The sequence below is a fragment of the Silurus meridionalis genome, chromosome 7, assembly GCF_014805685.1.
Source record: "Silurus meridionalis isolate SWU-2019-XX chromosome 7, ASM1480568v1, whole genome shotgun sequence".
In the NCBI taxonomy this organism is placed as follows: domain Eukaryota; kingdom Metazoa; phylum Chordata; class Actinopteri; order Siluriformes; family Siluridae; genus Silurus; species Silurus meridionalis.
In genome coordinates, this window is record NC_060890.1 from 24579500 (window position 1) to 24591719 (window position 12220).

Below are 12220 nucleotides of genomic sequence, written 5' to 3' on the forward strand. Positions count from 1 at the left end.
GCCCAGGGCTGAAACCCCAGACTGAAAGAAAGAAGCACCCGACTGGAGGGATGAACCATCTGAGAAAAAAAAGCCAAAGAAAATCTGGACCAGAGGGAACTTGATTCTGATTGAAAGCATTGAGGTCATGAATGGACAAAGAAAAAAGCCACTGGATGCACAAACCTTCTGAGTTGGAAAGCAGAGGCACCAAAAGCAGCCAGTTCTGAATGTCAAAAGCCCCATCCCAGGCATAAGTCTCAAACTGGACATGAAAAGCACTTGGATCAATGGTTCCTTTTGCACCGGTTTGGACTTCTGCTCTCAAGTTGAGGGCTTCTTATGAGGTGGTATGTTGATGATGTTGACTAGCTCTGTTTACGAGAAAGTATACGTTTCCACACTATCACCTTCAAAATCGTCCCCTTATACAGCAATACAGCGCTCCCGGCGTTCCTGCCACTTCTGGAAATCTTTTTTTTTTCCTAAGCATGTCAGGCACCTTCTGCGATTCGTGCTGGATCCAAAATGGTGTCAAAACGGCGACCTTTAAACTGTAACTTCATCTACGGGAAAAGGGCGAAGTCTGAAGAGTAGGGTGGGTGCGGGAGTGAGATCATGTTGATTAATGTCAAACGTCTCTGTGGCAGATTTACCCAGTTTCACACAGAATTTCACGTTTGCTCCTTGTTCTAACTTGCAGTCCATGATGAAATTGCAGACGTGGTAATGCATGTGGTCAGATTAGCATCAGTTACACAGCTCCCGATGAACACGATGTACACGGGACAGTCTTTTGGAACACTGACTTCTGAAGGTCGGTGTTCCTTGTGATTGTGCGTGCAGCCATGTGCTGCCATCTGTTGGCGTGTTTGAAAAAATAGTCTTGAAACTTTCTGATACCACCTCATACAGTAGAATTATCCTTTCTCACTTCAAGGGATCTTCTGTCCAGATGGTTTTTTCATGGCACTGAGCTTCTCATATCCACATCTCTAAAACACATGGCTTGAATGCCATTGAAAGTGGAAGAACTTTTTTTCTACCAGACAGCATGATTGATAGGTGAATCCTGACTGATTATTTTTTCATTCCTCCATGTTAAGTGTGTATTTATATATATATATATAGATAACTGCTGTCCTCCCAGAATAGCAGATTTATAGAACTGTCATATCACCCCGCATGACATATGGCATAGTTATGCTCTTGCCCCCACGCCGCTCGCCCGGTGTCCGGCTGTGCCTGAGCAACCCGAGTGACGGGGGTCTTTGTCCTGAGCAAAAACAACGCTGATGAAAGAGACACAAACATAAGGAGCTTTCTGGGCATCAGGGACAAGGCTGGCTTTGTTCTGAGGTGCGAAGCCGAGCCCACTCCAGCACGTGGGAGCCGACGAAATGGAGTACGGTGGAGAAGAAAGAGATAGAGGAGGAAAGACAAGTCGGCGTTGGAGCAGAACTCGGTTTCGAGTTACTTCACAAAGCCTAGACCCTGTGATCTATTCACGTATTATACTGGACCTAATCTTTCCCTGAAGGCTGAACACACACGGGCGAATAAAATGACGCTACACAAAGAAACTGCATACTTGCAGAAAACAAAGTCTGAGATTTTAAATCAAGAAGGTCCTTGTAGCTTCTGGCCATCATTTTAGAACGAAAATGAAAAAAGGACCGTTATTATTATTATTTTTTATATACTCCAGAACCAAACTGCGGAAAAAACAAGCGAATAAACAAACAAAAAAAGGCTTAATATTTTATGTCTAATTGCAGAACTACAGAAGCAGTAAAAAAAAGTATATAATAACTTTTATTAATAAACCATATGCCGAATTTGGTTTAAGATCACAAGTGGGCGGAGCTTATTACAGCTTTTACATTTTATCTAATATGCGGGTTGTTCCAATATGCACCCTACAATTTAGTTTTATTAATTATGAGCTATTTTACATCGATTTTCTATTGATATCGACAATATTTAATACAATTGTACGTTATTTAATCGTCACATATATGACTAAACGAATGCAAGCTCGTGGGCCGTCAACTTCCAGAATCCCCCCCGACGACATAAAGCCTATTTACCCCCAAAACACTTTTAATCTTAAGCGTCTCCTTCCATAGAAAACAATGATAAAGTATACATTAAGCCACATTCAGCATTAAGACATTGATACTAAAAAAAAACAAATAAAAAATGCTGAGTAATCACATTTAGGACGATGAGAATTTTTTCATTAAGAGGAATTCTTGTGATGGTTCTATTTTTTTCCTTTTCTTTTTCAATCTTCTCCCACAAATGAAGAAAAGCAAACTGTTTAAAAATAACTAAAAAGCTACTTTTAAGTTAATTTGAGTCTTTAGACGGTTCATTTTTGCAGTGTAAGCTTCCACCTCCCTTCCAGACTGTTGTCTATAAATTCAGTCAATTGGATGCCATATGTAATGATTTCACATAATTACCAGCAAAAATCTGCAGTCTGGGCCAGAAAGAAATCAGCTGCAGCCTCTAATCCACACCATTCTGTAGATTCTGTACTTGTTGCTAGAGCTGGAACTGGTAGTTCTTAGTTCTGCAAAACACACAAAAAAACAATACACTTTAAATCCACTATTTAACAGCCAACAGTAATCTGGTTTGGGATATGCTCTCCTGCCTAACATCATCATCATCATTCTATTCAATGATCCTGTATATAATAACTCCTTATATATTCGAGATTATTGTAATACCAATACATCATCTGTATATAACTTTTGTACAGTTGAACATACAATGTAAAAATCCCATATTGTATATTTGATACCCTAAATTCTCTACACATATTGCGCCTCACACACATCCTACACTAATATAACTTCATATATATGTTCGTATTTATTCTTCGTGTACTTGCTGACCTTGCACATTTATCCACTGATATATTAGATGCTGCACATAGATTTGCATATTTATCAGCGCATGTAAATTTGCACAATTGCAACTATTTGCATTATAGCATAAATGCTAAAGTGCATGTCGTTGCTATGTAGAGCTGTTGCTATCGATTATTTTAGTAATTTGGTATTCTACCGATTATAAGTATTTTTTCTTTATTAAAGAGCAAAACTAAATAGAAAAGAGAAAATAAGACAAGTCTCTTAAAATGAACAACTAATTTGTTACCTATAAAAGCCTATTCCAGCCACAAAAATTTCTCGCAGTTCTGACTTTATTTCTCGTAATTCTGACTTTTTTCTTGGAATTCTGACTTTTTTCCTGCAATTATGACTTTATCCACCACGGTTGGTGTATGAACGAGGCTCGTCTGCTTCATCAGTCTTGTTCCATCTCCTCCAGAGCTGAATGTTAGACAGAGTTCTCTCCAGGGATCAGAGGCTTAGTACAATACCATGTGATTCTATTGATTGTAGGCGATTTAATTTTCAATGTGTAAGGTTGCGAGTAAAAAAAGAACTCGAAATCAGGCAAACTTTTTATTTAATGTGGCAGAAACGGGTTTCCATATAAATCTCCTCCTCGCCCCTCACTGTTTTCTCCCCAATCCTCCATTTTTAGAGTTTAGCGGGTGGTGCGTCAGTAATAATGGCCCGTGGGAAACGCAGTGCTCCGTGTGTAGATAAATAAACTTAACGAAGCATCGAAGCAAAATAATTTGCCTTGATAAATTTTTGTAATCAAATTATTCGACTTAATTGAGTTAACAAAGGAGTTACCACTCCATTGTTATCTTGACTGTGTGCTGAGGGTCGTTGTCCTGTTGGAAGATGAACTGTTACCTCAGTTTGAGGTCCAGAGCAATCTGCCTCTAAAAAAAACTTCCCCACAGCATGATGCTGCCACCACCATGCTTCACTGTAGGTATAGTATTGGCCAGGTGATGTGCGGTGATGTGCGTCCTCCAAACATGACACTTCGCTTTCAGGCCAAAGAGTTCAATCTTTGTTTCATCAGACCAAAGAATTATGTTTATTATGGTCTGAGAGACCTTCAGGTGCCTTTTACTGATAAGTGGCTTCCGTGTTGAGACTCTACCATACCGTATTGGTGGAGTGCTGCAGAGATGGTTGTTCTTCTGAAAAGTTCTTCTCTCTGCACAGAGAAAGGCTGGACACACTTAAGTCTCATGTCCAATCAACTGAATTTACCACAAGTTTACTCCAATCAAGTTGTAAAAACATCTCAAGGATGATCACAGAAAACAGGATGCACCTGAGCTCAATTTTAGGTGTAATGGCAAAAGGCTGTGAAAACTTATGTTTTAATTCTGTCTGTCTGTCTGTCTGTCTGTCTGTCTGTCTGTCTGTCTGTCTATCTCTCTCTCTCTCTCTCTCTCTCTCTCTCTCTCTCTCTCTCTCTCTCTCTCTCTCTCTCTCCTGAGACAGAGGTTGTGAAGATCACCTGGCCAGTCCTAACATGAATCCCCTCACCAGCTCATGCCAGTATAAAAATACCCCTATAGAAGGACAACTAAATAACTCAAGCCTGCGTGCTAAATGGCACAAACAAAAGCTTGTCTGTCTTCACAGTAAGGCAACACGGACTCCACTATATCCAGGGTTTTGGGGGAAATAAAGACTCTTAAATTCCAAGAAAAAATAAAGTCCCCTGAGATCCATGATTTGGTGAAGCAAAACAATATGGAAGCTTCAAAAGCCTGGGAGGTCTGTTTTGGAATTCTGGGCTATCGGGTTTGTCTCAGCTGATCTCCAGCAGCTTGGGCGCAATAAATTGAAACTGCACACCCAAGCATCGAAGCGTAGCCATGTGCTATCTTTGGCAAGATCCCAGAGAAAATGCGCGGTCGCACACAGTTGAGGTGTTTTCCGAGCTCAGTGTTTGATGAAGCTGGGACAAGGAGGAGGTGGATGGCATAGAGACATGATTGATGAGGACTCCAGGAATCATTCATAACAATACCAGGCTGCAGTGGGTTGACTAATGAAGAAAGTCTCACACGTGCATCCAGATTTAATGAGAACCCCTGTGGTGAGTCACTTAGCAACACACATCTCCAACTGCTAGATGCAGAAAATGAGGGGAATTCTGGAGTGATGCTTCATCTCCAAAAATGGAGGTTAGATACTAAGTGCCTGAGGCACACAGAGGCTCTTTGAGAGGAGGGTTTGGTTCACCGCAGTGGTCTCCAGACCAGGGTTATATCTAGGCTGAAGCAGATCACATTACACTGGCAGCTTTCCAGCCTCAACAACCAATAAAGCAAGATTGCTGAAAAGGTTATGGGCAGGTGAAGCTGCACTTCTCTATAAGATCAGCAAGATACAAATGGATCGGAGATTCTCAAAGTGAATTGCTCACCATTCGACTACTAAAAAGAAGGGAACTGGTGTAAGAAATATCACATGCACTTTAAAACCGAGCAGATCATCTGATCCGACTCCATCAACAAGCGGCCAGTCGTGGAAAGCAGACACGAAAGAGGCACTTAATGAAACCTAAACTGCATGCATTCTCGTGCATGACTTAAAAAAAGGAGAAGGGGAGTAGAGAACAAAATGAAACCTAGCTAAAGATAAAAATGGGACTAGCTAAAGATGCACAATTTCAATAGAGAGGACTCTACTGGATCCTAAATGGGAAGGACACGATTTGTCTTAGGCCATGTCCACACACTAATACGTTTTGGTTTGAAAACGCATATTTTTCTCTCTGTTTTGGCCCTCCGTCAACCCTGAGACGCCGACTAAAACAGCTACGTTTACGCCGACTGAAAACGCCGTCTCAGTGTTGTGTCTTCAAACAAATACATATTAGCGTGGACATGGCCTTAGACATAGACGTAGGAGTTTCTATGAAAGTGGCTCAGGTCTGATTTTGAAAAGATCGGATTTTTGTATTGTATCCACTTTCTGATGTGACCTAGAAATAAAATGCAAAGATACTACGGTGGTGGATATTTGTGTTTGTATTGGACAACATTCTATTTCAATCGATTTTAAGGGTCTTTGCTCAAATGGCAAAAAGTTTCTTAGATCTCAAGTGTTTTATCCTGACACCAGCGACCTGTCTAATGCAAACAGATCCGGAATCCGATCCCACCTCATACCCATTGTTTCAATTGATTGCCAGAAATGATGCTCGATACGCCGCCAAAAGGAGCCCTATGTGACCGGGCACCTTCTATTGGACGGTATTACAGTGTATGCAGAAAGATAATTGGTCTCGGCTCAGCCAAAAGAACAGAGTACGTAATGCAGAGGCCATAAAAACTATGTGCAAAGCAGGATTAATGTCTTCCTGATGAGAAAAGTTAAAACCGGGCCTCGAGCGTCGGCAGTAAAACATTATTCAAATGTCAAACGCAAAGCTTGACTAGGAGCTACTAATGTACAAATAGCTGAATAAATAATGAATGCATTATTGTTGTAAATATTCGGTTTCAATAATGTCAAAATCAAACTGATTTCCACTGTTTCACAAAAGTTCAATACAATTAAAGGTAACTAGAAATGGTTAAATATGGTCATGTGCTTGTCTACATTCAATAAAACTGCATAGACTGGCAAATTCTTGTGCTATTTATTAAAGTAAAACACTTGTGGTGGTAGCAGGAACTGCGTGGATTGTTTTCATCATGTTTTTGGTTCATGGGATTTTGTACACAGCAGCGATGGATTTTATGATGCAAAAAAAAGCAGATTGTCTGCATTTAACATGGTGGCACCAGTGTCAAAATCCTCACTGTAATGTGCAGCCAGGCATCAGATAATCACATGCTGCAGTCAAAGCTGGACTCTGGCCACTAGACTGAAGGTTATCCAATGACCTAGCTCACATCGGCCGCATGGGAAACTCGAATGACCCTGGAGCGAATGAACCGATGCTGAGGGTCATCGGCGGTGTCCCGGGAAACGAGCCGGCCACGGAGCTCGGAGCGCCGCCGACTACGCGAGCGGATCCTGACTTGTGCGCTGGGACAGTGAGAAGTCTATTAGCGCAGACAAAACAATTTCCAAAAAAAGATGAATTGGTACCAGAAGGAGAAGGAGAAATCAGATACACCAGCAAAGGATTCCTCCACACATGACAAATGTTTTACAGTCTGGTTCATTTTTTTTCTGTTTTACAGAGCCAGACTGAGATTAGAGAAAGGGGAAAAGGAGAGAGAGGGACAGGGGTGAGGAAGGGAGGGAGGAAGGGAGAGCTCAACCCAGAGACAGGAACTGACAATACAAATACACACCAGGTTCACATGATTTTCTTCTTCCCTTGTAGGAACAAGGAGATTTTTCATCAGTGTAACCAGGAGCAAAAACCATTAAGGAAAAATATCTAACCAGGTTGAGGAAGAAGAAGGAAAGGCACAGTGGGTGAACAGGGTTTTTGGGAAAAAGGTCAAAGGTAGGAATAGTTTTAGGGACAGCTTAGGACAGTCGGGCTGAAACTCTCTTGTTATGTGGCACAAGGTGCCTGAAGCGAAACCATTTTCCCCCCACAGAGAGAACAGGCGGGCTGCACTTGATTTAGGATTTCTGAACTCCAGCCAAAATTCCTGAGAGGCACAGAGCGAACAGTGGGGCCAAAACGGCCTGCATGAGGGAAGAGGCGAGGGGATATGGATATAAAACCACACGCACACGCACATACACTTACAAATATATATATATATATATATATATATATATATATATATATATATATATATATACACATATAAATATATGTCTCTCTCTCTCTCTCTCTCTCTCTCTCTCTCTCTCTCTCTCTCTCTATACATATAAATATATATTGAAAGAACAAAATCTATGAAGTCAGTAATAAATACAAAACAGCTGCTCCACCATCATTCTTTATACAAGCTGTTGAACCTCAAACAAACACAAGGACGCACTACACAGCAACTCAAACACCAATATCCGTGAGAGAATATGTGATTGAGAGTAAAAGCGAAAAAAAAGCAAGTCCGAGAAGAAAAAATAAAAACCCAAGGGGAATCATGAACGTGATCATAAACCAGGATTAGAGTGCAGTCAGAAGGGTTGGGATGGAAGCCAGCGAGAGGTCCGGCTACTTTCTGGTACAGAATGTCTGGGTAATAAAAGGAAGGGAAAAAAACTGATGATGCAGAGAGAATTACGGGGCGACTCCGTAATCTCCCTCCGTCCTCCCCTGAACTCGGTATTGAGAATCGGTGGTGCAGTACGGCTCGCTTTTTGAACACATCCCATCTGAACTGTAAGGGATCCCAGGGACTATAAAAAAATGCTTTTGGGTGTTTGTTCCATTGTTTGAAAAAAAAAAGAGAAAAAAAAATAATTTAAATAAATGAATAAATATTCAAAAAAAATATTCTGAATTATATATTATAAGTTTTTATTAACTTATTTATTTCTTTGTTTCTTTACTTATTTGTTTAGTTTTTTTTTTTTACATTTGTAATTGCTGCTCTAGGGTGTTAATGAGGGAGTTAATAGGGGTGTTATTTTGGGTGGTATTGGGGGTGGTATTAAGGGTGTTATTGAGGGTGGTATTGGGGTGTTATTAAGTGTGGTATTGGGGAGTTATTGGGGTGTTATTGAGTGTAGTTTTGGGGAGTTATTGGGGTGTTATTGAGTGTAGTTTTGGGGAGTTATTGGGGTGTTATTGAATGTGGTATAGAGGAAGTTATTGGGGTGATAAAGGGGTGTTATTGAGTGTGGTATTGGGGAGTTATTGGGTGTGGTATTGGGGTGTTATTGAGTGTGGTATTGGGGTGTTATTGAGTGTGGTATTGGGGTGTTATTGGGGTGTTTTGAGTGTAGTATTGGGGAGTTATTGGGTGTGGTATTGGGGAGTTATTGGGGTGTTTTGAGTGTAGTATTGGGGTAGTTATTGGGGTGGTATTGGGGTGTTATTGAGTGTGGTATTAGGGTGTTATTAAGTGTGGTATCGGGGTGATATTGCGGTATTATTGAGTGGGGTATTGAGAGAGTTATTGGGGTGGTAAAGGGAATGGTATTGGGGTGTTATTGAGTGTGGTATTGAGGCAGGTATTGGGGTTGGTAAAGGGGTGTTATTGGGGTGTTATTGAGTGTGGTATTGGGGAGTTATTGGGGTGGTATTGGGGTGTTATTGAGTGTGGTATTGGGGTGTTATTGAGTGTGATATTGGGGAGTTATTGAGTGTAGTATTGGGGTGTTATTGAGTGTGGTATTGGGGAGTTATTGAGTGTAGTATTGGAGTGTTATTGAGTGTGGTATTGGGGAGTTATTGAGTGTAGTATTGGGGAAGTTATTGGGGTAGTAAAGAGAGTGGTAAAGGGGTGTTATTGGGGTGTTATTGAGTGTGGTATTGAGGAAGTTATTTAGGGTGGTAAAGGGGGTGTTATTGGGGTGGTTTTGAGTGTGGTATAGTGGGAAACAATGTTTTTAATAATTTTATTATAATATAATAATCATAACAAAATGTCAAAATATATTATTATTATTATTATTATTATTATTATTATTAAGTATATATTTATTTTTATTCTATTTTTATGTCACGGCAAAAGCGTTTAACTACACATCATAATCTATGCAATGTGCATGTGACAAGTAATATAAAATTCATATTCATATTATATTCTCAAAACTGATTGTTACTTATTTATCAATGATTTTTTTCCATTTAATTTTATTTATATTAAATTTAAAAAATTACTAAAAAAAGTACTATAGTAAAACATTTTTAGATAAGATAATTTATTCTATTTATTTTTCCCCACTACTGTTAATCTTTTTAGAAAAACTAGGATTATTAGGAATTATGTTTTCAAGCTTTTGAAGGATTCCTGAATAATCTGGATTGTTTAAGAAATAATAACCAAGCTCTGAATGAGGTGTGTATATTTATAAGTGCTCTTCATATCCCAGATTATAGAGTAAAAGATCAGGATAAAAAAAGGAAAGTACCTGAATAGCAGGTGAATGAGTGTTTGTATGCAGGTGTGTGTGTGTGTGTGTGTGTGTGTGTGTGTGTGTGTGTGTGTGTGTGTGTGTGGGTGTGTGTGGTGGCACGCTTCAGGCAAACCTTCGCTTGACTTGGCAGAAGCTCAGTCCGTTGCTTTGCCAAAATGCAAAGCATGAGCACTTCTTGTGGCTTCGAGGTTATGCAACAGTGATAACCCCAGAGTAGCCAGCAAGCCTGTTTATCGTGAAAATGGAGAGTGTGAAAGAGACACGGCGTGTGTGAACGTGAGGAAGCAGAAGGAAGGAAGGACGATTAGCTGGCAGAGCCTTCGTCTTTCACTGTGTGTGTGTGTGTAAGTGTATGTGTATTTTTGTAATAGTAGAGGTAGACTGAATCTCAGACGCGCTCACTGTGATGACTCAAATTAGAGAAAAAGGCAGGCAAAAAAATATATATTTTTTTTAATATCCTGTGCTCATGCAATAATCACAGCCCTGATACAAGGTCCCACTTTTCTACTCCACTCTGACCCAGGTGATGCAGTTATTCAACCTAAAACAGAAAAAATGAATGTTGGGCACTACGTATACTCAATAGTGCCATCTTTAATGACAAGCAGAGCAGGGGCAGGGCTACCAGGGGTACCATGGGCTACAACGGGCTACCATGGGATACCAGGGGCAACCAGGTTCTACCATAGGCTACCACGGGTTTACTATAGTCTACCAGGGACTACTATGGGCTACCAGCGGCTACCATGTGCTGCCAGGGGCTGCAAAGGGCTACAACGAGCTACAACGGGCTACCACAGGCTGCCAGTGGCTACCAGGTGCTACCAGAGGCTACCAGGGTTTACCATAGTATACCAGGGGCTACCAAGGGCTACCACAGGCAATCAGAGTCTACCAATGTCTACCATGGGCTATCAGAGACTACTATGGGGGATAAGGGGGTACCAGAGGTTAACAGGGGCTACCAGGGTATACCAAGGTCTACCATGGGCTATCAGGAGCTACCAGGCACTACCATGGGCTACCAGGCAGTACCAGGGCCCTCCAATGTCTACTATGAGGCTATTATGGACAACCAGGGTTTACCATCGTCTACACGGGCCTACCAGGGTCTACCAGGTCCTAAAGAATAGAAAGGTACCCCTGAGGTGAAGGCATTTAGTTAACTCTAATGTTCACATTATCATCCTCAGAGACTCCTCACATTCCAGTCACAAAGTGTTGCACCTCCTTTCATCCAGGAGGAGATACAAAAAGCAGAGGTAGCAGCAGAAGCAGAAGGTTTATAGTCAGCTATTTCCCCATAACTGTCAAACTAGCTGAATGCTCAAAGCTTTCGGTTAGGATACAATCTAGTTACATAAACTGTGTGTAGAACCAGATAACAGCATTCTGAGTGAACATCTGAGGTGTAAAAACCAAAGTGCTCAAGTCGAGTAATAATATTTACAGGAAGGTGCAGAGAGACAGAAAGTTTGAGAAGGTGGGGATTAGAGTTTACACAACACTGTATGAACGGAAAGTAGAGGGCGGATTTTAATCCAGGGAAATTCTTTCTTCCTTTTCTTTTCTACTTCCTGCTACTTATAAACAACAACAACACACTGTTTCTGCTTAAATCCCAGGTTTGATTCAGTGAATACTTTCACATGGTTGCCACGGCTACTCATCAGGGATAAATGCACACCGTTCACCTTGACTGTTGATTTCTGTAAAGCTGCTTTGAGACAATGTCTGTTGTGAAAAGCGCTATACAAATAAACTTGACTTAAATTTGACATGGATACAGCGGATTCATAGACCTCTACACGTATACACTAAAGATTTATAATCCGACTGTATAATAATAATAATAATAATAATAATAACCAAGGTAAGAGTAAATCAAAAGTAGGGAGAGATTATGCAGAAATTATGGAGAGATTATAAAGAGAGTAGGTAGAAAAGTATGGACAGATTATAAAAACAGTAGATCGAGTGTATCAGGGATTATGGAAAGATTAGGAAGAGAGAGGGTAGAAGAAGTGTGGAGAGATTATGAAGAAAGTATATAGAGATTTTGGAGAGATTGTGGAGAGAGTATAGAGATTATAAAGAGAGTAGGGAGAGAGAATAGAGAGATCATAAAGAGATTAGGTAGAAAGTATAAAGAGATTATAGAGTATAGAGAGATTATGTAGCGATCAGGAAGAGATTATGGAGAGCGTATAAAGAGATTATGGACTGAGTGTAGAGACTGGACAGATTACCGGGAGATTATAGAGATAGTGTGAGAAAATTAGTAGAGAGTAGGTAAAAATTATATAGAGGTAATGCAGAGATTAAGGAGAAAT

At 40.5% G+C, this 12220-nt stretch overlaps 1 protein-coding gene across 3 annotated transcripts in view; it reads right to left on the reverse strand.

Annotated features, from left to right (window-relative positions):
- thrab (thyroid hormone receptor alpha b) overlaps window positions 1-12220 on the reverse strand; it is a 156278-nt gene that overhangs the window by 98062 nt on the left and 45996 nt on the right. For all 3 annotated transcript variants that reach the window (XM_046852970.1, XM_046852971.1, XM_046852972.1), the window contains one exon: window positions 2448-2557. The gene's annotated coding sequence lies outside the window, so the exon portion shown is untranslated. The remainder of the gene's footprint in view (window positions 1-2447; window positions 2558-12220) is intronic.